This window comes from Pseudophryne corroboree, chromosome 10, assembly GCF_028390025.1.
Source record: "Pseudophryne corroboree isolate aPseCor3 chromosome 10, aPseCor3.hap2, whole genome shotgun sequence".
Classification (NCBI taxonomy): domain Eukaryota; kingdom Metazoa; phylum Chordata; class Amphibia; order Anura; family Myobatrachidae; genus Pseudophryne; species Pseudophryne corroboree.
The window spans coordinates 54,527,934-54,551,567 of NC_086453.1; the positions used below are offsets into that span (position 1 = coordinate 54,527,934).

General features: G+C 47.5%; 1 protein-coding gene and 1 long non-coding RNA gene across 9 annotated transcripts in view; one reads left to right on the forward strand and one right to left on the reverse strand.

Moving 5' to 3' along the window:
• The window catches only part of LOC134965970 (uncharacterized), a 145,700-nt gene extending 142,426 nt beyond the window's left edge, over positions 1 to 3,274 (reverse strand). The window contains exon 1 of one of the 2 annotated variants that reach the window (XR_010188558.1): positions 3,013 to 3,274. This is a non-coding gene — a long non-coding RNA (uncharacterized LOC134965970). The remainder of the gene's footprint in view (positions 1 to 3,012) is intronic. The other variant, XR_010188559.1, reaches the window with a different exon arrangement.
• LOC134965968 (carnitine O-palmitoyltransferase 1, liver isoform-like) overlaps positions 1 to 23,634 on the forward strand; it is a 222,365-nt gene that overhangs the window by 56,479 nt on the left and 142,252 nt on the right. For 2 of the 7 annotated variants that reach the window (XM_063942405.1, XM_063942411.1), the window contains exon 1: positions 3,228 to 3,422. The exons of 1 other annotated variant lie outside the window; for it this stretch is intronic. The gene's annotated coding sequence lies outside the window, so the exon portion shown is untranslated. 4 more of the 7 variants (XM_063942408.1, XM_063942410.1, XM_063942406.1 and 1 more) reach the window with 4 other exon arrangements.

The window sequence follows — 23,634 nt, forward strand, 5'->3', positions numbered from 1 at the left end:
TTGATATAAGCGCTTTTAATATATCAATATCGCCAAATTATGCCCCCCTTCTCTTTGTTACCCTGTTTCTGTAGTGCAGTGCAGGGGAGAGTCCTGGGAGCCTTCCTCACCAGCGGAGCTGAGCAGGAAAATGGCGCTGAGTGCTGAGGAGAATAAGCTCCGCCCCTTTTTCGGCGGGCTTTTCTCCCGGGTTTTAAGAAAACTGGCCTGGGTTAAATACATACATATAGCCTTAATGGCTATATGTGATGTATTTATTTTGCCACTAAAGGTATTTAATATTGCTGCCCAGGGCGCCCCCAGCAGCGCCCTGCACCATCCGTGACTGAATCAGTGAGACGTGTAGCAACAATGGCGCACAGCTGCAGTGCTGTGCGCTACCTTCATGAAGACTGAGGAGTCTTCTGCCGCCTGCTTTCCGGACCTCCGTCTTCAGCGTCTGTAAGGGGGATCGGCGGCGCGGCTCCGGGACGAACCCCAGGAGGACCTGTGTTCCGACTCCCTCTGGAGCTAAGTGTCCAGTAGCCTAAGACTCCAATCCATCCTGCACGCAGGTGAGTTGGAAATCTCTCCCCTAAGTCCCTCGATGCAGTGATCCTGTTGCCAGCAGGATTCACTGAGATTTAAACCTAAAAAAAACTTTTTCTAAGCAGCTCTTTAGGAGAGCCACCTAGATTGCACCCTTCTCGGACGGGCACAAAAACCTAACTGGGGCTTGGAGGAGGGTCATAGGGGGAGGAGCCAGTACGCACCATGTGATCCTAAAAGCTTTATTTAGATGTGCCCTGTCTCCTGCGGAGCCCGCTATCCCCATGGTCCTGACGGAGTCCCAGCATCCACTAGGACGTTAGAGAAACTATAGGTAGTTTTTTCACACCCCACATGATACCCTGTTTTGTGGTACCTGTAGTATCAGCAATATGTAACGCCTCCTTCATTGCCAAAATCATATAACGTGTGGCCCTACTAGAAAATACGGTTGATTCGTCACCGTCGCCACTGGAATCAGTGCCTGTGTCTGGGTCTGTGTCGACCGACTGAGGCAAAGGGCGTTTTACAGCCCCCGACGGTGTTTGAGGCGCCTGGACAGGCACTAATTGATTGTCCGGCCGTCTCATGTCGTCAAACGACTGCTTTAGCGTGTTGACACTATCCCGTAATTCCATAAATAAAGGCATCCATTCTGGTGTCGACCCCCTAGGAGGTGACATCCCCATATTTGGCAATTGCTCCGCCTCCACACCAATATCGTCCTCATACATGTCGACACACACGTACCGACACACAGCAGACACACAGGGAATGCTCTTAACGAAGACAGGACCCCACTAGCCCTTTGGAGAGACAGAGGGAGAGTTTGCCAGCACACACCAAAAGCGCTATATATGACAGGGATAGCCTTATAATAAGTGCTCCCTGTATAGCTGCTTTAATAATATAGTTTTGCCACAATTTTGCCCCCCCTCTCTTGTTTTACCCTGTTTCTGTAGTGCAGTGCAGGGGAGAGCCTGGGAGTCTTCCTGACCAGCGGAGCTGTGTGAGGAAAATGGCGCTGTGTGCTGAGGGGATAGGCCCCGCCCCTTTTTCGGCGGGCTCGTCTCCCGCTCTTTAGTGGATTCTGGCAGGGGTTAAATATCTCCATATAGCCCCCGGAGGCTATATGTGAGGTATTTTTAGCCAAAAAAGGTTTTCATTTGCCTCCCAGGGCGCCCCCCTCCCAGCGCCCTGCACCCTCAGTGACTGCCGTGTGAAGTGTGCTGAGAGGAAAATGGCGCACAGCTGCAGTGCTGTGCGCTACCTTAAGAAGACTGAGGAGTCTTCTGCCGCCGATTCTGGACCTCTTCTCGTTTCAGCATCTGCAAGGGGGCCGGCGGCGAGGCTCCGGTGACCATCCAGGCTGTACCTGTGATCGTCCCTCTGGAGCTAATGTCCAGTAGCCAAGAAGCCAATCCATCCTGCACGCAGGTGAGTTCACTTCTTCTCCCCTAAGTCCCTCGTTGCAGTGATCCTGTTGCCAGCAGGACTCACTGTAAAATAAAAAACCTAAGCTAAACTTTTCTAAGCAGCTCTTTAGGAGAGCCACCTAGATTGCACCCTTCTCGGCCGGGCACAAAAATCTAACTGAGGCTTGGAGGAGGGTCATAGGGGGAGGAGCCAGTATACACCACCTGATCATAAAGCTTTACTTTTTGTGCCCTGTCTCCTGCGGAGCCGCTATCCCCCATGGTCCTTTCAGGAACCCCAGCATCCACTAGGACGATAGAGAAAAGAATTTACTCACCGGTAATTCTATTTCTCATAGTCCGTAGTGGATGCTGGGCGCCCGTCCCAAGTGCGGACTCTCTGCAATACATGTATATAGTTATTGCTTAATTAAAGGGTTATTGTTATGAGCCATCTGTTACTGAGGCTCAGTTGTTGTTCATACTGTTAACTGGGTATAGTTATCACAAGTTGTACAGTGTGATTGGTGTGGCTGGTAGGAGTCTTACCCTGGATTCCAAATCCTTTCCTAGTAATGTCAGCTCTTCCGGGCACAGTTTCCCTAACTGAGGTCTGGAGGAGGGGCATAGAGGGAGGAGCCAGTGCACACCAGACCAGATATAGTACCTAATCTTTCTTTTAAGAGTGCCCAGTCTCCTGCGGAGCCCGTCTATTCCCCATGGTCCTTACGGAGTTCCCAGCATCCACTACGGACGAGAAATAGAATTACCGGTGAGTAAATTCTTATTTTCAGCATCTCTGTCACCACACTTTCAGCATTTCTCTCACCCCATACTCCCCTCACTGACCAATTACCCATGTGTGACAGCATCTTCCTCTCCCTTCCCCCTGCCTGTCCTCACACCTTCAGCATCTCCCTCTCCCTTACCACCCAGTGTAAGCCGGGCAGCAGCAGGAAGGTGATGCGCAAACTGCACTGCAGCATATCATGCAGCGCGGGTTTAGCGGCCTCCCCGGACTGCGAGCCCCCTCCCTGACCATGCTCTTCCGCCGGCACGGGTGACGTACCAGTCCACCTTCCTCCTCGCATGCCCTTCTTCCCCTTCCCCTGTCTGTCTGCCTGTGTGTGTGCCGGCCGGGGGGACGGGGACTGAGCCGGAGGCAGGGGCGCATGCGCGCAGGAGCGGTTGCTAGGTGGGGGGTACCGGGGCGCACGTCACCGGCAATCCGCTTCCTGCACGAGACCTCCTCCGCCTCCTTTTGCGCGCCCCTGCACGGTGAGTCCCGCCAGTACCGGCGCCTGACAGATACGGAGCAGCCGCTCTCCTGCATTTATCTGTGTCTATAGAGGTCTGTCGTGACGTCATGGGATTGTGGTAGCTCGTAATAGCTGAGGGGTCAGTCACCTGCCCCTTCCCTGCTCACATGCGCGTCACCATGCCCCAGTAATGTGCTGTGTCCGCGCTGAACTTCCTCAGGTTCGTGTCCCTGACCTAATAATCCTCCATAGCAGCCTCTGCTACAGTACTCGTACCCATGTGTGTGTATGTATGTACGTACATATGTGAGTATGTATGTATATTGTGTGTATGTATGTATGTTGGGGGTAATTCCAAGTTGATCGCAGCAGGAATTTAGTTAGCAATTGGGCAAAACCATGTGCACTGCAGGGGGGGCAGATATAACGTGCAGAGAGAGTTAGATTTGGATGGGTTATATTGTTTCTGTGCAGGGTAAATACTGGCTGCTTTATTTTTACACTGCAATTTAGATTGCAGATTGAACTCACCACACCCAAATCTAACTCTCTCTGCACATGTTATATCGGTCTCCCCTGCAGTGCACATGGTTTTGCCCAATTGCTAACTAAATTCCTGCTGCGATCAACTTGGAATTACCCCCATTGTGTGTATGCATGTATGCACATGTGAGTATGTATGTACGTACGTACGTTTGTACATTGTGTATGTATGTATGTACATTGTGTGTATGCATGTATGCACATGTGTGAGTATATATGTATGTATACACGTGTGTGTGTGTGTGTAGGTACGTACTTACATGTGTGTGTAGATATATGTTTGTGTGTATGTATATATATATATATATATATATATATATATATATATATATATATATATATATATATATATAAAATCATGTGGATGTATACTTTAAAACTACTGTATTCATAACTTGACTATCTTGGTATTGTGAGAATTACATGGGACACTTTGGCCTCTGGGTTTTTCTGGGTTATGGATCTTTCCGTAATGAATTCTGCGTATAATATATGATATCTGTCATGTCTGCCATTGTTTCCTTCCTTGTTATAAACTTTGCAGAGACTGGGCATTATTTATTATGCTGCGAAATACGCTGACTGTTAAGAGGTTACTCCCGGCGATAGTACTTAGGCTGGGTACACACTTGCGATTCACATTCGATATATCATCCGAACCGGCGGATCGGACGATATATAGTATACATCGGCAAGTGTGTATACCCTGTATCGTTAATGCTGCATGCTACTGCGGGTCGTTAACGAGGTACAGTATCTTTCGTTTTCAACTTGAAATCTGAAGATATTGTACGAGGCGGCAAGCACCTGGATGTGGGCGCATGCCTTCACTGATGAGACGCACACGATATCGTTCAGTGTGACTGACGCCGGGAATTCCGACAGCCGGCATCCTGACCATTACACCAGCCGACGGGTTAGGTTTAGGGACGGAAAGGAGCAGGGTTAGGCTACGGGGGAGGGAGGGTTAGGGTTAGGCACTAAAGGGGGAGGTTAGGTTTAGGCTGCGGGACCAGAGGGTTGAAGGGGAAGGGAGAGGAGGAAACACCCTCTACTTACCCCAGTTAGTATTATGAACACCGGGATCCCATCGTCGATATTATGAACACCGGGATCCCGTGTGCCGCTCAGCCATACTGATTCCGAGTGTGGGTCTGATTCAGAGATGTACACAATGCCGATAATTACGGAGCTGAGCGATTAACTGCACATGGGTGACTGCCGCACTGCACACGCACTAAGGTACCCAAGCGATGCCGCTCGCAGTGAGGATTCATTTACAAAGTGATTGACGTTCAGGGACCAAAACTGCAGGCATATCGGGACTGTTTTCGAGGGGAGTGTCTCTGCCTACAGCTGCTGGCGACGTGTTCTATGTGGCACCAGCGTGTCCGTTCCCACTGACATTCTGCACAACCGTATGGCAACTCTGGGAGCTGGTTATGGAAGGCTAAGCGGCCTCTTGCTGTGTGTACGCCTATGTACATCACCTGGCTGTGGCAGAATTAGCATATTTTTGCACAGTAGCGCCGTGTACGTGATCACAGCTGCGGATGCATTAGCATGCCTCAGAATCACGCCCTGTGTTAGATAAATGACAGCAGCTGGTTGGCTAACCTCTCCACTTCATCACTCTCCAAGGCTTGATACCCCCCCCTCCCCCTCTTCCCGAGCCTTGCCAGCGATACTTTCTCAAGCCTAATTATCAAGAATTGCAGTGGTATGTGTCCAGTGGTGGAAAATGAATGAATTTTTTTATTTAGAATTCTTTACCCACATAAGAGAAGCTACGTAGTGACTTCATTACTGAACAGTTTACACTTTGTTTCTGTTTTGGATAATAGAATGTTACAGAGCACAAGGTAACATTAAAAAGAATAATGGCATACCATAGTGGCGACTGCTGGCTGTGAGCTGCGGCATTGACCACATATAATGAGGGAGGCAATTAAAACATAATCCCAATAGTACCATTAATGTTACGTTTTATGTGTGCCTTGGCTGCCTGCTCCCAGGAATCTGTAGCGCTGTGTATCCCAGCCACCGCTGCACCTGGTACACAGCACTCAGCTTCAGTTCCTTCCTGTACAAGTTCCCCCACCAGACTCCTGTGTAACTAGCCAATGGTGCACAGGCCCTGCTAATTAGTTTGCCCCTGACAGTCTCCTTGTGAGCCTCCCAGAGGACACGGGGGCCAGCACCTCAGAGTTGTTCGGTTCAAAATATTCCTTGATTCCGTCTTCGCTCTCCTCATGGGCGGAGTGTTTTAACAGGACCGCTTCTTCAAAGCGCCAACGTCTAGATGGGGGAGTGGGGGGGGGGGGGGGGGGGGGAGTGTGCTTGTCGAGGTATACACTACTGGTCTTACCAGAGTGTCTAGCCCGGAGAAAGGGTACACATCATGCGCAGCCCCCCTCCTTTCCTACGTGGCATGTTACTGTTTGCCGGGTTCTGGGTGGGAGAGGGGGAGGCTGTGTCTGACACCTCTGGGGTTGAGGAGGTGTCGACTTGTGGAGTAGGCGGGGCTTCCATTGCTCAGAGCGCCCTCTGCTGGCTGGTGCCAGCATACAGTGTGAGTCTTGTTAAAGTTGATCCAGGCCTGAGTGCCTACTGTGAGCTGGCCAGTGCGTCCATACAAAATGGACCTAGGGAAAACACTGCGCAGGTAATGCCAATGCGATTATACATATGTGTTAATGCATAGCGTCAGCCCAGTTTTTTCCGTCAGCCCAGCTGTCATAACTGGTATCGGCTATAGTTCATGCGTAGTTTACTAAAGGTTGCTAGCTGCAGCTGCGTAAGGACCCAGGTGCGGCTCGGAATCAGGCTGGTTTTGGACGAGTTCGCTCTAAAATGAACTATTCATTCATTTTCTCTTTATTTACGTTAGAATGTAGTAGTTAGTATATGATATAGTAATTAAAATTCCTTTTGTTAGGGACTAATGTTCCCTAACCAGGACCTACGTTACTTTGTAAGCCAAAGTGCAGGAGTCTTCATCAGTTACTATGTACAGTAGATTTTACACTTGTCTCTCATTATCTCTTCCTGTCTCCGGCAGTGTGGCCGATGGGTGTGTACAGTACAGCCGTTGTGCCCTTTACTCTACATACATGTATTACATCACCAGTCACATGGCTGAGTTTACGTGTTGCAGCAATGTGCTATGTCTATTGCTTCTGCACGCTGAAACTGTGTAATCTTAAATCGTATCCAATTTATGTAATGAATGAAAATGAACTTTCTACCCCATAATAAAGCCTGCCATGCTGTAACAGCAAGTTTGCAATGTTTATAAACAACAAATTTTTTGCACTAATTCTTTGGCATCAGTGCTTATGTTTCCTTCTGTAGAACAGTATATTCTACATGGCAGGATTATGGGCCTAATTCATGTTTGTGCGCAACAAAGCGATTATTGGCAGTCTGCGAATGTGCTCCGATCGCAGTGCGCACACGCCAAGGTGCCGCTGCAATCTCGCTCGCAATGAGGATTTTATGTAAATTGACTGACAGGAAGTGACTGTGGCTGGTAGTGTTCATTCTAGCACCCTGCACCATTTAAAATCCGTGCAGTTCCTCTTTCCTGCCTGGGGTGTCGCTCTCTGCTGTGGTTCTTCTAAGCACACTCTGTTCTGTTACTCAGTGCTGTGATACAGACCTGTGTGTGCTGAGAAACACCAGAGCAGAGAGCGACACCCCAGGCAGGAAAGAGGAACTGCACAGGATTTGAAAGGTGCAGGGTGCTAGAATGAACGGTATCAGTACGAAATCTCGCCGGACGGTATCCCGGCGGTCGGAATACCGACACCGGGATCCCGACTGGCACAATCCCGACAGGGGGGCGAGCGCAAGGCAGCCCCTTGTGGGCTCGCTGCGCTCACCACGCTGCAGGCACGGTGCCTCGCTACGCTCGGCACACTAATTTGTTCTCCCTCTATGGGTGTCGTGGACACCCACAGAGGGAGAATATGTTGGGATTGTGCCAGTCGGGATCCCGGTGCTGGTATTCCGTCTGGCGGGATCTTGACCGCATGCCGAATGAACACTTGTTGGGAAACGCAGACGTGACAGGGCCGTTTTCAAGGCGTGTATCTGCTGACAGTTGTAAGCTTGTACTGCAAAAACATGGCTGCATGTGTACACAGTTGCAAATGAGTTTACAATGGCTCAGGTGGGCTATCCGGATGATAGATAGATAGTGTCTAGTTAGACAGTCAATAGATAGACACTACATGTTAGACAGACATTAGGTTGACAGGGTCTAAAGGTCTACATGAAAAAGGTAGACAGTACAAAAGGTCGTCAGGGTCAAAAGGTCATAAAAATGGTCGACAAACAAGATAGACAGGTTTTTTTTAAAATTTTACATGTTTTTGGACTTTTTCATACCTTCTCTATCCATGTTGGCATAGAGTTGGTTTCAAACTTTGTGGAGAGATAGTGAGCCACCGAGCCCGAAGCGTGGTGAGGGGATGCATTTGTACTATTAGGGGTCCCAGATGTCAAAACTATCCACACAAACCCCAAAAATGCAAAAAAAAATTTTAATGTCTACCTTTTTTTATGTCGACCATTTTCATGTCGACATTTTGTACTGTTTACTTTTTTATGTTGACCTTTTGCCCCTGTTGACTTTTTGACTGTCTAACATATGGTGTCTATCTATTGACTGTCTAACTAGACACTGTCTGTCTCTCATGCCACACCCTCCGGTGGGCGTCTCCTTTCATTCCTGGGTGGCATCTTCACTTACTAGTACCCCTTCCACAGATCCCACCCGGGAATTGGAAACGGGTCCTTCCCGGTTGGGATCCGGCAATGGCCGCTGCTGCTGGCTTCCCCGACCCGGCAATATGCTGGGTGGGTTGCCGTAGCAGCGGGGGGCGGAGCCGGAGCTGGGAGATGAGATCATCTCCGCGCCGCCTCTCCCTGCTGTAGTAAACAGGTCCCGAGACGCATCGACCCGGGAGCCTGTATACGCTGCCATTGACCCGGTATTCAACCTAGGTATAACACTGCTTTATTCCCGGGTTGAATTGCCGGGTTAGGCGACCCGGGATTTCGGCTATGCCCCTTTCACACCGCATGCTGACCCGTGTCTACCGGGTTATTTGTGTGGTGTGAAAGGGGTATAACATTAGCAGCTCCGTAGCCTAGAAATTCGCTGTTGCATTTGCATACAAATATGAATTAGGCCCTATGTGTTGACGTTTAACTGTTGAAGTCCAAATTTGTTTTATTGTATCCATCAGTGTAGTAGGTGCAATGGTTCATAGGGGTGTGAGGGTTACCTACCTACTCCATGCTTGGAGTCTAGTTATTGTGCTCAGAATGATGGGTTATGTTAATTGTCAACAGATGTGAGCAGGATAATGTTGGCCTTGATAGGGGTTTGTTTCTGGATCAGGGTGTTACAGATTTTAGCTGCTGGTTGAAGAAGCAATAACCAGTTCAGTACATTCCTACTGACTGATAAAGGGATTTTGGAAACCCAGTGTCCGGTAAGGAAGTTTAGGAGGAAAGTTAAACTGAAAAGATGAGATTGCAGTTTTTAGACCTGCAAGATGTGTTTCTTTGTGTCATAGTGCGTTTGTCAGTATTGAGATTAATGGTGGTAGAGGGGAGAATGGGCCACCTACGTTATTGATAAAATGTACCGTGTGGCAGTAGTGACTCTGTCACCGGTTACTGGAGGTTCTGAGGATATGTCATTATTTGCCTATAATAAGTAATGACATCCGGAATTTCTTCACTGGCAGTGATTCAAACTCTTAACTTTGGCTGCGATGCCTTGGCAAACATTGCTCATCGCCGGGGACTGAGCTGTGTGGTACAGGGATGAAGCTGAACAGCGTGTCAAGTTGTCATCCGTTTATTTGGGGCCTATTATCGTTGGTTGCGTTCAGGCCCCAAAAAGGATCATGGAGGCTGCCAGGTAGGGTTGACAATATCCCTATGTGGTAATAAGGCCCCCTTAAGGACAAAGCCGCTTACCCCATCTGAACAATACTTTAGCTAACCGGGCCAGCCTCTGAACAGCTATGTCTCTGGAGCTTAGGAAATTGGTCCACACCACAGTCCCCATTGCGTATAATGAGAACTGCGGTATCCTGTGTTGCTTAGCTGAACGCTAGCGATATGTTTGAGAACTCCTGCGTTCCGTCTCTGGTAAACTGCAGGGAGACATAAAGCATGCGGGGACGGCTGTGGATAACCTTTGTCCTTTATCACTCAGTGGCTGTGTGTGGTTGTGGTTTTGTTTACTTTCCAGTATCATAAATCATATTCGCAGTGGTTCTGAGATCCATAGTAACCGATTGTGACAGGACGGTCCCGTACGAAAGCACTCGCCGCTTTCGCGTCCCGTCTCCTGCGCACAGAATGGAGGGTCAGGTCACACGAGGCCTGACCACATAGGGGATTCCCGCTTACCGTCAGTAACCGCCTGTTACTGACTCCACCCACTGCGCTGTGGGCGGGTTTATGCTGCCACCACCAAATTCCTAACCTGCCGTGGCGTTTGGAACCACGGTTCTGCTCTGTATGTGCCGACGCACTGCCTTACCACACCTGTGTGGTGTTGACGAATCCCCACTAGCCACTTGCTAGGCCTCTACCGGTAGCTGGCGGAACTTGGAGACGTTAGGTGCTTCCCTGGACAGCCGGAGGACGGGGCTATGTTTGGCATAACCCTGTAGGTCACAAGATGAAGCAATCTTCTTGAGGCAGATGAGATGTTTATTTGCTCAATAATAGCCTTAAAAAAGACTCTTCCCTATTGCTAGGGGCAACAGCATACAGCAAGATGTTCCAGCAGAATAAAGATGGTACAACTACAATACGGAGGCATGCAGGCCTCCTTTTTATGTCCATTTTCCACACAGTACCACAAGGGGGTAAGCCCTCCCTGTCTTCTCCAACCAATCAGGTTATCGCACAAAATATAAATAAATTAAATTTTACAAGGATGTCAGTAAGTGCAAAAAAAGCTATTTCCTTTTTCCTGCCACACACAGACAAAGTTTTGTATAATTTAAACTCCAATTCCTACCACCTGGGAGGTTACACTTCACCATTGATACATTTAACACATAGCTTTAAATACGGTTTGTATTGGATTTACCAAACAAATATTCTTCCTTCCTGCATCTACCATTCAGGATTCGTATATCAATTAAATCAGCTACATGAAACAAACAGGTTCCAAGCCCATAGACTTTATCTATGGGATAAGGAGATCCCACGTGATTAGCATCTCTCTCTAAGGTACTTACACATCAAAAGGTTTTGTCATTCACACCTCTCTGCTAGGACAGGGCCATTAGCATGCCACTTCCTACTGACAGGAGATGATTATTCAGACATTGATAAGAGTAAGTGCATTTTCCCCTTTAAAATACAGGTGACCATATCTTGAATATAAAATAAATACAGTTAAACATGCAATCCTGCAATTGTGCACAGAGCACTACATATGACATGTTAAAATACATCATTAAACAAACTTTTAAACAGTCCGCGCCGTAAGTACGTTTAACAGTGACGCCAAGCGCCCATTGTCCCTTAATATGGCGCCGGGCACGAGGGTTAACCCCTTCAGTGCTGCAGCGCCCATTGTCCACGTGGGCTGGGGGTCTCTCCGGCCACACCGATCATATATAACTTTTATTAGTATGCTGTCCTATAAAACAACTGATAGTCTGTCGGTGCTTCATGTGCGGCCAGGATTTCGTATAACCCCGGGAAACAGAGAAGGGTAAATTCTGGGAACACCCACAGTTTCAGCAACCTCATACCAGCTATGGTCACACGTGTGGCTACCTCCGCATTGCGCTAGAGGATAGACGTTGCTGGCGTGGAATAAGTAGACCTGAGTTGCTCTGTAACAATTGGTTACAGGAGTAGCGTGTAAAGTAGTTAAATAAAAATATAATGCATCACACACATTACTAATGTCTAAGGTGAAAATGTCGCCATTGTTTGTCCATGCTCATATTTGTTATTACGGCAGCGATTAAAACTAATGAGGACTTTTTTAATAATAACAGCTAAACTGATTATTTAGGGGTAGATGTATCAAAACTTGGAGAGAAATAAAGGGTAATTCAGATCTGATCGCTGTTGTGCGTTTTCGCACAGCGGGCGATCAGATCCGAACTGCGTGTATATATGCACCACACTGCGTCGGCGTGTTGCACAGCTACAACAGAGATCGCCTGTCAGTGATTGGTTTGTGCGAAAGATCTATTTGCAGTTGCGTTCGCAAGGAGATTGACAGGAAGAGGGTGTTTGTGGGTGTTAACTGACCGTTATCAGGGAGTGTCTGGAAAAAAACGCAGGCGTGTCCAAACGTTTGAAGGGCGGGTGTCTGACGTCAAATCCGGCCCTGGACAGGCTGAAGTGATCGCAGCGGCTGAGTAAGTCCTGGGCTGCACAGAGACTGTAGAAAATCGGCTCTGCTACACATGCGATCGCACACCTGCACAGCAAAAATACACTCTCCTGTGGGTGGCGACTATCTGATCGCAGGGCAGCAAAAATCGTTGCCCAGCGTACAGATCTGAATTACCCCCATAGTACCAACCAATCAGGTCCCTGTAATTTTTCAAACACATCCCGTACAATGGAATTTAGAAGCGGATTGATTGGCACTTTATCTCTCTCCCAGGTTTGATACATCTACTCCTTAGGGCTGTAATTACTAAAGTGTGGGTTTTTACGTGTGGAGATGTTGCCCATAGCAACCAATCAGATTCTACTTTTCATTTATCTCCTAGCACCTTCTAGAAGATAATACCCAGAATCTGATTGGTTGCTACAGGCAACATCTCCACTTCTGTAAACCCGCATGTTAGTAAAAATACCCCTTATTGGTAACATGCGTTGTGTTCGATTATACATGAAGGATAATTTGCAGTGTGATCGATTAAACATGAAGGATAATTTGCAGTGTGATCGATTATACATGAAGGATAATTTGCAGTGTGGTCAGTGGCTGCTGCCAATGATCTGTGGCTACTGTGATGTTTGAATTTTACCTAAATATGTTGTGTACCACGTTGGTGTAATCAAAAGCTGTATAATGAGGGGTGGAAGGGTGGCCACCACTGTTCTCGATTAATGTCGTCCTCCCCCCCCCCCCCCCCCCCATACATCTGCATATATTGGGGCAATGCCCCAATCACCCAACAGCCGGGTCAGGGGATTAGGGATATTAAACATGTTTAAAAATCCTGATCCCCGATCCAGACTGAAAACTGTCCAGATCGTGAAATTGGGCATTTTTAACAAGGTTAATTTCCCCGATCCCCCGACGGATCGCTGACGTGTCCGGCAGAGCAGGGGAACTGCTACATAGATGTATGGGGGCCATAAGTTACACTAGTGATTGAACTGTAATATTTCATTTGGTTGCTATAAGATATAACCGTAGAATAGCAATAGAAAAAGCAGAGAATATCACACTCAGGCCCTAGAGCTGCTGCACTTAAGCATCCACTAGAGAAGCTTCACAAGATACAACAAACACAGTCACAGGAAAGTGGCTACAAACAAGTTACAAGCGCTGTTAAGTCTCTGTTTCTTCCCTCCTAAATGGTGGGAGTACTGTCCGTGGGAATGTAGGTACTTCTCCAAATAATTCAAGGCTCTTTTTTTAGACTTAGTGGAAACATGAAACGAAGATAGAACCCATCATGCAGTAGTATATCGATAATGGGTCCTGATAACACTTTGGGAACTCTCTTGCATTGTATTGTCTCTCTATGTGTGTCCCAAATATGTGATTATGTTGATAGATGTTATTCCATGTATCTGGGATGGCGTACCATACTCACTCGCTGACTATGAGAGATGAATATATAGTATAGTTATATATTTAGTGCATCTCAGTTACAAGAGAGCATACTGTAGCTGTGCATCGTTGTGCAATCCTTAATATGTGAAGAAAAAAATCTACCACTTAAAAAACACAAAGAGCCTGATTCCGAGGTGGGCGCATGTCCCGTCACAGCTGCGTCTGTGTGCGCATCGGTTCTGCGCCAATCTGCTAATGCCACAGCCGTAGACGCCCAAATCTGCAAAGACGCCTCAATCGCACCATCAAACTTGCTCAGATCGTCCTATGGAACTAAGCCATGTATACAAACACAGTGATGCGCCCCCAAAACGGTTTCGTCATGCCTGCATTTCATACATCACCCCCTTGTTACCTTCTATAAATGCTCCCTGTCTGTCATCTCACTGCGACCACCGTCCGTAATGTGACACTAACAAATGCACACTTCAAATGCATCCATCAGCTCTGCAAACATTGCCATCTCATCCTCCATACCCAGAGTCATAATGTGACATTAGATACCAACAATATAACTGTCACAGCCAGTACAGGTAGTCTGATGGTTTCCAGGCCTGGCAAGTTATATACACTGGTCCCCATTCTCATGAATATGGTCTCCGTCCATAAACTGGTTTATTCTTATGTGAGTAGGTGAGGTCCATCACACAAGCGTATGGAAAACTACCCACAAGGTGATATTTGCCTGATATTGTCCTTGTCCTGCACGAGCTGGTGAGAGGTCAAACTGCTCCAGACTGTGCTAAAATATACAAAAGCCGCAGGAGTCAGCTGTGCTGAAATATACAAAAGCCGCAAGAGGCAGCTGTGCTAAAATATACAAAAGCCACATGAGTCAGCTGTGCTGAAATATACAAAAGCCGCACGAGGCAGCTGTGCTTAAATATACAAAAGCCGCAAGAGGCAGCTGTGCTTAAATATACAAAAGCAGCACGAGGCAGCTGTGCTAAAATATACAAAAGCAGCACGAGGCAGCTGTGCTAACATATACAAAATCCGCAAGAGGCAGCTGTGCTAAAATAAACAAAATCCGCACGAGGCAGCTGTGCTAAAATATACAAAAGCCGCACGAGGCAGCTGTGCTAAAATATACAAAAGCCGCACGAGGCAGCTGTGCTAAAATATACAAAAGCCGCAAGAGGCAGCTGTGCTAAAATATACAAAATCCGCAAGAGGCAGCTGTGCTAAAATAAACAAAAGCCACATGAGTCAGCTGTGCTAAAATATACAAAAGCCGCAAGAGGCAGCTGTGCTAAAATATACAAAAGCCGCACAAGGCAGCTGTGCTAAAATATACAAAAGCCGCACGAGGCAGCTGTGCTAAAATATACAAAAGCCGCTGGAGGCAGCTGTGCTAAAATATACAAAAGCCGCAAGAGGCAGCTGTGCTAAAATATACAAAAGCCGCAAGAGGCAGCTGTGCTAAAATATACAAAAGCCGCACGAGGCAGCTGTGCTAAAATATACAAAAGCCGCACGAGGCAGCTGTGCTAAAATATACAAAAGTCGCACGAGGCAGCTGTGCTAAAATATACAAAAGTCGCAGGGGCTTTTGTTAAAAGCAGGGGTACACCAGCACAGTATTTGGTTGAGGATCTGCTGAGCAAGAAGCATTTTTAGCCAAGTGAGTGTTAATTTCTCACTAATTGCCCACCTTATTCTGTGTCTGCACTGCAAGGGTGTGACTATTACCCATCCGTGCTGCCTTTTCAGTCACAGTAGAATAGTCCGGAACTAATGACTATTTCCAACCAACATGCCCCTTGTTACTACTGTGCTGGTAGTACTAACAAGGGGCATGTTGATGAGGCCAGGTTATTCTATATTTATTTATTTTTTTGTCATTACAACATTTTTTTTTTTATACACAGGTTGAGTATCCCATATCTAAATATTCCGAAATACTAAACTTTTTGAGTGAGATAGCGAAACCTTTGTTTTCTGATGGCTCAATATACACAAACTTTAATTAGTTATTTAATTTAGTTTAATATACAAAGGGGTCGATTCAATTCACCGACAGTTAAATAGCGCCGGGATTTAGCTCCCGGCACTATTCAATACAGTGACAAGTGATCTTCAATTGTTGGGAATTCTTCTCTCACCCCCGGGGGATGAGAGAAAAAATCCAATAAAAGTGCTGCCGCGTGGCCGACGCAAGGCTGATTCTGTCGGCAATCAGCAACGCGGCGGGGAGTTAAGTCGGAGAATGCCCATTCTCCCGACAATTCAACCTGTTAAGTCTGGGAGAACGGGCATTCGCTGACTTAACTTGAGCTGAATTGAATAGCGCCGGGGGCTAATTCCCAGTGCTATTCAACTGTCAGTGAATTGAATCGACCCCAAAGTTATTAAAAATGTTGTATTAAATGACCTTCAGGCTGTGGCTATAAGGTGTGTATGAAACATAAATTAATTGTGTTTATGTACACACACTTTGTTTAATGCACAAAGTTATTAAAAATATTCGCTAAAATTGCCTTCAGGCTGTGTGTATAAGGTGTATATGAAACATAAATGCATTCTGTGCTGAGACTTGGGTCCCATTGCCAGTATATTTCATTATGGTATGCAATTATTCCAAAATACAGAAAAATCCGATATCCAAAATACCTCTGGTCCCAAGCATTTTGGATGAGGGATAGTCAACCTGTATTTTATTTTGCAACAGACGGGACTAGGACAATGGGCAGCAAACTGTGATCTGGGAGTTAGTAGTGTGTGGGTGGGGGGGCAGTAGTGGCAGTTTCAAGGCATTCTGACTGGCCCCAAAATGAAGGGGGCAGTGACTTGATGGTGGTGCGGCCAATAAATGTGCCTGATCCCCTAAATCCACCTCTGTCCAGCTTTATTGCAGTAATGTCTTTGCGAATAATGTGTCTGAGGTCATTAGAGTACATAATCATATAAAATAGCGTTATTATCTGTTTATTTCTCTGACGTCCTAGTGGATGCTGGGAACTCCGTAAGGACCATGGGGAATAGCGGCTCCGCAGGAGACTGGGCACAATTAAAGAAAGCTTTAGGTCACCTGGTGTGCACTGGCTCCTCCCACTATGACCCTCCTCCAAGCCTCAGTTAGATTTTGTGCCCGGCCGAGGTTGGATGCACACTAGGGGCTCTCCTGAGCTTCTAGAAAGAAAGTATATATTTAGGTTTTTTATTTTACAGTGAGACCTGCTGGCAACAGGCTCACTGCAGCGAGGGACTAATGGGAGAAGAAGCGAACCTACCTGCTTGCAGCTAGCTTGGGCTTCTTAGGCTACTGGACACCATTAGCTCCAGAGGGACCGACCGCATGGAACTGGCCTTGGTGTTCGGTCCCGGAGTCGCGCCGCCGTCCCCTTTACAGAGCCAGAAGCAAGAAGAGGTCCGGAAAATCGGCGGCAGAAGACATCCGTCTTCACCAAGGTAGCGCACAGCACTGCAGCTGTGCGCCATTGCTCCTCATACACACTTCACACTCCGGTCACTGAGGGTGCAGGGCGCTAGGGGGGGGGGCGCCCTGAGCAGCAATAAAAAGACCTTGGCTGGCAAAAATACCACAATATATAGCCCCAGAGGCTATATATGTGATAATTACCCCTGCCAGAATCCAGAAAAAAGCGGGAGAATAGTCCGCGAAAAAGGGGCGGAGCTATCTCCTTCAGCACACTGGCGCCATTTCTCCCTCACAGCTCCGCTGGAAGGAAGCTCCCTGGCTCTCCCCTGCAGTCTACAAGGGTAAAAAAGAGAGGGGGGGGCACTAAATTTAGGCGCAGTATATATAACAGCAGCTATAGGGGACATAATTCAGTTAGTCCCTGCATTATATAACGCTCTGGTGTGTGCTGGCATACTCTCACTCTGTCTCCCCAAAGGGCTTTTGTGGGTCCTGTCCTCTGTTAGAGCATTCCCTGTGTGTGTGCGGTGTGTCGGTACGGCTGTGTCGACATGTTTGATGAGGATAATGAGGTGGAGGCGGAGCAGTTGCATATAGAAGGGATGTCACCCCCTGCGGGGCAGACACCTGAGTGGATGGACTTATGGAAGGAATTGCGTGCACGCGTCGACTCCTTACACAAAAAATTTGACGACATGCCAAATGCGGGACAGCCGGCTTCTCAGCTCGTGCCTGTCCAGGCGTCTCAAAGGCCATCGGGGGCTCTAAAACGCCCGCTACCTCAGATGGCAGACGCGGATGTCGACACGGATACTGACACCAGTGTCGATGACGATGAGTCTAGTCTAATGTCCACTAAGGCCATTTGTTGCATGATTGAAGCAATGAAAGAGGTGTTACACATTTCTGATATAAACCCAGGTACCACTAAAAAGGGTATTATGTTTGGGGAGAAAAAACTACCCGTAGTCTTTCCCCCATCAGAAGAATTAAATGAAGTGTGTGAAGAAGCGTGGGCTTTCCCTGATAAAAGATTGGTAATCTCTAAGAAGTTACTTATGGCGTTCCCTTTCCCGCCAGAGGATAGGTCACGTTGGGAAACACCACCTAGGGTGGATAAAGCGCTCACACGTTTGTCTAAAAAGGTGGCACTACCGTCTCCGGATACGGCCGCCCTCAAGGAGCCTGCTGATAGAAAGCAGGAGGCTATCCTGAAGTCTGTATATACACACTCAGGCATTATACTTAGACCTGCTATTGCGTCAGCGTGGATGTGCAGTGCTGCCGCTGCGTGGTCAGATTCCCTGTCAGAAAATATTGACACCCTAGACAGGGACACTATTCTGCTAACCATAGAGCATATTAAAGACTCAGTCTTATACATGAGATGCACAGAGGGAGATCTGCCGGCTGGCATCTAAAATAAGTGCACTGTCCATTTCTGCTAGGAGAGGCTTATGGACTCGCCAGTGGACAGGGGATGCAGATTGAAAAAGGCACATGGAAGTTTTGCCTTATAAGGGTGAGGAGTTATTCGGGGATGGTCTCTCGGACCTAGTTTCCACAGCAACTGCTGGGAAGTCAGCATTTTTACCCCATGTTCCCTCACAGCCTAAAAAGGCGCCGTTTTATCAAGTACAGTCCTTTCGGACTCAGAAAAACAGGCGTGGAAAAGGCGGGTCCTTTCTGTCCAGAGGCAGAGGTAGGGGAAAAAGGCTGCAACAAACAGCAGGTTCCCAGGAGCAAAAGTCCTCCCCCGCTTCTTCCAAGTCCGCCGCACGACGGTGGGGCTCCACAGACGGAGCCAGGTACGGTGGGGGGCCGCCTCAAAAATTTCAGCGATCAGTGGGCTCGCTCACAGGTGGATCCCTGGATCCTGCAATTAGTATCTCAAGGGTACAAACTGGAATTCGAGGCGTCTCCACCCCACCGGTTCCTAAAATCTGCCTTACCAACAACTCCCTCAGGCAGGGAGGCTGTGCTAGAGGCAATTCACAAGCTGTATTCCCAGCAGGTGATAGTCAAGGTGCCCCTACTTCAACAAGGACGGGGTTACTATTCCACACTGTTTGTGGTACCGAAACCGGACGGTTCGGTGAGACCCATTTTAAATTTGAAATCCTTGAACACATACATAAAAAAATTCAAGTTCAAGATGGAATCGCTCAGGGCGGTTATTGCAAGCCTGGACGAGGGGGATTACATGGTATCCCTGGACATCAAGGATGCTTACCTGCATGTCCCCATTTACTATCCTCACCAGGAGTACCTCAGATTTGTGGTACATGATTGCCATTACCAATTCCAGACGCTGCCGTTCGGACTCTCCACGGCACCGAGGGTGTTTACCAAAGTAATGGCGGAAATGATGATACTCCATCGAAGAAAGGGAGTTTTAATTATCCCGTACTTGGACGATCTCCTAATAAAGGCGAGGTCCAAGGAGCAGTTGTTGGTGGGAGTAGCACTATCTCAGGAGGTGCTACACCAGCACGGTTGGATTCTGAATATTCCAAAATCACAGCTGGTTCGGACGACACGTCTACTGTTCCTGGGTATGATCCTGGACACAGTCCAGAAAAAAGTGTTTCTCCCGGAGGAGAAAGCCAAGGAGCTGTCATCTCTAGTCAGAGACCTCCTGAAACCGAAACAGGTATCGGTGCATCACTGCACGCGGGTCCTGGGAAAGATGGTGGCTTCTTACGAAGCAATTCCTTTCGGCAGGTTCCATGCCAGAATCTTTCAGTGGGACCTGTTGGACCAGTGGTCCGGATCGCATCTTCAGATGCATCGCCTGATAACCCTGTCTCCAAGAACCAGGGTGTCTCTGCTGTGGTGGCTGCAGAGGGCCCATCTTCTAGAGGGCCGCAGATTCGGCATACAGGACTGGGTCCTGGTGACCACGGATGCCAGCCTTCGGGGCTGGGGGGCAGTCACACAGGGAAGAAACTTCCAAGGACTATGGTCGAGTCAGGAGACTTCCCTACACATAAATATTCTGGAACTAAGGACCATTTACAACGCCCTAAGTCAGGCAAGGCCCCTGCTTCAAAACCAGCCGGTACTGATCCAGTCAGACAACATCACGGCAGTCGCCCATGTAAATCGACAGGGCGGCACGAGAAGCAGGATGGCAATGGCAGAAGCCACAAGGATTCTCCGATGGGCGGAAAATCACGTACTAGCACTGTCAGCAGTGTTCATTCCGGGAGTGGACAACTGGGAAGCAGACTTTCTCAGCAGGCACGACCTCCACCCGGGAGAGTGGGGACTTCATCCAGAAGTCTTCACGCTGATTGTAAATGATGGGAACGTCCACAAGTGGACATGATGGCGTCCCGCCTAAACAAAAAACTAGAGAGAGATTGCGCCAGGTCAAGGGACCCTCAGGCGATAGCTGTGGACGCTCTGGTGACACCGTGGGTGTACCAGTCAGTTTATGTGTTCCCTCCTCTGCCTCTCATACCAAAGGTACTAAGAATAATAAGAAAACGAGGAGTAAGAACAATACTCGTGGTTCCGGACTGGCCAAAGCGAGCGTGGTACCCGGAACTTCAAGACATGATCTCAGAGGACCCATGGCCTCTGCCGCTCAGACAGGACCTGCTGCAGCAGGGGCTCTGTCTGTTCCAAGACTAACCGCGGCTGCGTTTGACGGCATGGCGGTTGAACGCCGGATCCTGAAGGAAAAGGGCATTCCGGAGGAAGTCATTCCTACGCTGATTAAAGCCAGGAAAGATGTAACTGCAAAGCATTATCACCGCATATGGTGGAAATATGTTGCTTGGTGTGAGGCCGAAAAGGCCCCAACAGAGGAATTTCAACTAGGTCGATTTCTGCATTTCCTACAAACAGGAGTGACTATGGGCCTGAAATTAGGCTCCATTAAGGTACAGATCTCGGCTCTGTCGATTTTCTTCCAGAAAGAACTGGCTTCATTGCCTGAAGTTCAGACGTTTGTGAAGGGAGTGCTGCATATTCAGCCCCCGTTTGTGCCTCCAGTGGCACCTTGGGATCTCAACGTGGTGTTGAGTTTCTTAAAATCACATTGGTTTGAGCCACTTAAGACCGTGGATCTAAAATATCTCACGTGGAAAGTGGTCATGTTATTGGCCTTGGCTTCGGCCAGGCGTGTGTCAGAATTGGCGGCTTTGTCATGTAAAAGCCCTTATCTGATTTTCCATATGGATAGGGCAGAATTGAGGACTCGTCCCCAGTTTCTTCCTAAGGTGGTATCAGCTTTTCACTTGAACCAACCTATCGTGGTGCCTGCGGCTACTAGGGACTTGGAGGACTCCAAGTTACTGGACGTAGTCAGGGCCTTGAAAATGTATGTTTCCAGGACGGCTGGAGTCAGGAAAACTGACTCGCTATTTATCCTGTATGCACTCAACAAGCTGGGTGCTCCTGCTTCTAAGCAGGCTATTGCTCGCTGGATTTGTAGCACAATTCAGCAGGCGCATTCTGCGGCTGGACTGCCGCATCCTAAATCAGTAAAAGCCCATTCCACAAGGAAGGTGGGCTCATCTTGGGCGGCTGCCCGAGGGGTCTCGGCTTTACAACTTTGCCGAGCTGCTACTTGGTCAGGGGCAAACACGTTTGCAAAATTCTACAAATTTGATACCCTGGCTGAGGAGGACCTGGAGTTCTCTCATTCGGTGCTGCAGAGTCATCCGCACTCTCCCGCCCGTTTGGGAGCTTTGGTATAATCCCCATGGTCCTTACGGAGTTCCCAGCATCCACTAGGACGTCAGAGAAAATAAGATTTTACTCACCGGTAAATCTATTTCTCGTAGTCCGTAGTGGATGCTGGGCGCCCGTCCCAAGTGCGGATTGTCTGCAATACTTGTACATAGTTACTGTTAACTAAAGGGTTATTGTTGAGCCATCTGTTGAGAGGCTCAGTTGTTTTCATACTGTTAAACTGGGTATTGTATCACGAGTTGTACAGTGTGATTGGTGTGGCTGGTAAGAGTCTTACCCGGGATTCAAAATCCTTCCTTATTATGTCAGCTCGTCCGGGCACAGTGTCCTAACTGAGGCTTGGAGGAGGGTCATAGTGGGAGGAGCCAGTGCACACCAGGTGACCTAAAGCTTTCTTTAATTGTGCCCAGTCTCCTGCGGAGCCGCTATTCCCCATGGTCCTTACGGAGTTCCCAGCATCCACTACGGACTACGAGAAATAGATTTACCGGTGAGTAAAATCTTATTTTTACACTTGTACTTTACAGGAAGGTGAAGAATGTTCTTGAATGTTTTTGTGCACTTTGTCTTTTCTGTAAATTGCATTTACATTTAAAAAAAAAAAAAATGTCAGCCTCTGTAAATGTCTACAAATATGTAGTGTCAGGAACATGTTAGACGATGGGTGGGATTTTGAACTGTTCTGCGGGGAACATCTGCTCTGTGCACACATGACTGCCTGAAAGTCTAAAGGAATTTTGTGAGCGCCATAGATTCTGAAAATGACAGTGTCCAAAAATCTGGTTGTCATTAGCTTGTAGCCTGTTGAATTGAAGTGTGTTACATATGGTGACAGAGCAATCCAGTCTGTGTTTATTTTAGAGATAGCTACACACATATTGCTCATAGGTTATTATGCATTACAGCAAATATTTATATTGTAGGTAGCATGTTTTTGCTGAAGCATATCATTTAAAAAAAAAAAGCAAGTGACACTTTTTTTTAAATATATTTTACAACACCCTGAAAATAGTGTCCCTGTTTAAAAAAAAAAAAAAAAAGTTTTATTATTTATTTTTGTGGGTGAGGCACACCATCGATTGTTAGAACGACCCATCGTGTGTCCAGAGCCCTAAATTGCATGCCCAGAGCTGCCTGGGAAATTGTGCCTGATTTGGATCGGATGCTGGTCGCCCTGGTGTATGGGCAGCACTAGATTTGGGTGGGGTGTACTCAAACTGAAATCTAAATTGTAGTGTAAAAATTAAGCAGCCGGTATTTACTCTGCACAGAAACAAAATATCCCACCCAAATCTAAAGGGCTCCATACACTACAGCGATATGTCGGAGGCTAAAGTCGGATGCGATTTTTCCTTGAACCACCCAGCAGCTTCCCGGGCGGCAGGATCGCATACGATATATCGTACGCGGTCCTTTTACATAGGATGTATCGTATTCGATCCCAGCCATGCCTACGGAATCCGACATATCACGAGTGCAGTAGTAACGACCTTGGGGCTCCTATCCAATGCTCACGGAACGCGCATCGGATTGGATGTAAAACACATCCGATTTGCCACTTTTCATCCGATTTATCGTCCCGAAATCGGATGAAATCGGGCATTATTGTTCTAGTGTATGGGGCCCTTAACTCTCTGCACATGTTACATCTGCCCATCCCCCCAGCAGGGCAGCATGGTTTTGCACAGTTTCTTGCTTTTTTGGTTTGCTAACAAACCTGAATAACCCCTTAATCAGGACATTCACAGGTGTGCAGAGAGAGCTGCAGTCAATACACGGCCTGGATTTTAGATTGACAGCTAAAACTTGTTACATGAACTCCTGTTTCAAGTATACCTTTATATTAACACATTTTTAGTATAATTATACATTAGTAATTGTTCATATATTTATTTGTTACCACAATCGATCGATAAAAGTTTTTGAATTATATTATATGTTTCG